General features: G+C 37.2%; 1 long non-coding RNA gene across 1 annotated transcript; it reads right to left on the reverse strand.

Moving 5' to 3' along the window:
• Positions 1 to 812: 812 nt before the first annotated feature.
• Positions 813 to 1,913, reverse strand: LOC110874363. The gene is made up of 3 exons (XR_002555880.2): positions 1,644 to 1,913; positions 1,499 to 1,555; positions 813 to 1,466 (listed from the first exon to the last, which is right to left on the reverse strand). It is a non-coding gene; the product is annotated as an uncharacterized LOC110874363 (long non-coding RNA).
• Positions 1,914 to 2,486: the final 573 nt, after the last annotated feature.

The following is a 2,486-nucleotide window of genomic DNA, read 5'->3' on the forward strand; positions in this document are numbered from 1 at the left end:
TGCAGACTGGAATGAAGACATTTATGAAGACTCCGTCAACATCCGAGGGGGAGTTTGTTAGTGCACCTATGTCTGCTGACTACGTCTTTCATCAAGTCGTGAAGATTGAACAGATGAAACATGGCACAAGAATCCTAGAATAGTGTTTTGTATATCAATCGCTTATGTATACATAGAAATAGGGTCGCGTTTGTGTCATAGGTTATCTGGATCGCCTTTTTGGACATGCTAGGATCGCTTATAGGGCTTTGAGGTGGAACCGCTCATACGGACATGTCGTATAAGCGGTCCAAGATGTCTATATATAGCTAAGGGCGATCCAGCACATAGTAACAGTGTATTTCTTCCGGTGAGCCACGAAGTGCTGCCGAAGTGCTGTCAGAACTTGTATTTGTGCTTGAAATCAATACAACAACAATATTAAAGTGAATACGGCTTCAATTGCACCAGATTATTAGTTTCCGCCTCTTAATCTGGACGAGAACTACTCTGAACGACTCAAACAGGTCAGTATTCGATCCTACACTATTTGGCCATTAATTGTCCCAATATCACCTAACAAAACAGTTCATCCTCAATCTCATCAGGTCAAAATTACAGATGCAAGTGTTTAAAGTATGACGGTGGGAAAACAGGCGTAAAATACAAGAGCTGGGTGAAATCTTATAGCTAAACGGAAGTGAAATGGCCAAAGTAACGTTGAATATATTACACGTTGGGCTATTTAAAACGTACTAATAACCATTTACCCTACCAGGTATGCACCGCAGTGGTTTCCAGTTGAACCAAACAGTATGGTTCAAACGGGTCAATATTGAGCTGGGGGAAAATAGGGGTAAAATACAAGAGCTGGGTGTAACCTTACAGCTAAACGGAAGTGAAATGGCCTAAGTAACGTTGAATATATTAAACGCTGGGCTATTTAAAACGTAGTAATAACCCATTTCACCCTACCAGGTATGCAACCCAGTGGTTTCCAGCTGAACCAAACTGTATGGTTCAAACGGGTCAATATCGAGCTGGGGTAATTTAATATTCATACCTATGTTAACAAAAAAATTATATTATCTTAAACCAAAAAGAGTAATACATGTGTTTCAATATTAAAATGAATTTACTGCATACATACACATGAATTTACACTAAGATAATAACAGGGAACCACTATGATTTGGAGGCAAGAATTATAAACATTTTGCAGCCACTGCGACAAATATAGCAAAGGTAACGAAATCTTTTATTTACCATCTTAAAATGATGATAATGTATAGATATCCGTTTTGCGAGCATGATCTTAAGTGCTGTCTTCTAGAACTAACTGTATCCTTTTTTTTTGAAAGTTATTTTTATAAACAACACCACCCCAAGACAGGGGCAGCAACAAAACACAACAGCAGCACAGGACTTTAAACATTTGAAAAGAGCACGAGTTAGCCCAAGACAATTCTCTATTTTTAGATCTACTCCTATACCAAAAATAACCAAGCACCATTCGCACCTTAGATATGAGGATTCCGGTTGCAGGTGTATGAAATTAAGGAGCCGTGGGGAGGACCTGCTTCACAATTGATGAAATTCAAAGTGAGTAGAAGGGTTGTGTACAAGAAAAAGTAGAAATTCACAAGAAAAGTAGAAATCGAAACCTGAGTGAAGCCAAATCAAACTGCAAATGAGTACCCAGTTCCATGATGGGTTCGATGCTAAATAGTTGCTGGTATGAAACGTATCTGGGAATTAAATTGGTGTAGTGAATGAGGTATGAATGAGCAGTAACAATTGGTGTAGTGGGTGTACAGATTACGCAGCTGGTTCACCTTCTTCTCATTGTAGCTTCTGTCTCCTAACTAAGACTTTTGTTTGGGCCTTGGGGATATAATGAGAATTGAATACAGAGAAGGAAGATGAAGTGAAGTAACATGAGATTAAATGGAAATCAACTACAGAGGTCGATTAGGTTTCTTAGAGAGAGGCGATTTGGCTGCTTCTGTCTCCTAACTAAGACTTTTGTTTGGGCCTTGGGGATATAATGAGAATTGAATACAGAGAAGGAAGATGAAGTGAAGTAACATGAGATTAAATGGAAATCAACTACAGAGGTCGATTAGGTTTCTTAGAGAGAGGCGATTTGGCTGAAACCCTTAGATGCAGGATTGAAACGTGTTTTCTTCGGATTAATCGTGATTGATTAATAGGGTGTCTATTTTATGTGAGAAGGTCAGAATGGGAACAAAATGGTAAAAAAATAGGATTTTAAGTTAACCCTTCATATGCCATCTTAAAATTTGAAGGTGAAATTACATTTGAGTACATAGGAGATGTATTATATAGTTATATAGATAAAAGAACGATTTACATATACCAAATAATTTTTTTTTTTGAAAATATAGCAAATAAATGATTACGTGAGTTTAAATGAAATGGATTTATATATGCCATAACGTAAAGATAGTTAAAGTTTTTTCTAGAGAAAATATATATATAGGTGG

The sequence above is a fragment of the Helianthus annuus genome, chromosome 9, assembly GCF_002127325.2.
Source record: "Helianthus annuus cultivar XRQ/B chromosome 9, HanXRQr2.0-SUNRISE, whole genome shotgun sequence".
Lineage (NCBI taxonomy): Eukaryota > Viridiplantae > Streptophyta > Magnoliopsida > Asterales > Asteraceae > Helianthus > Helianthus annuus.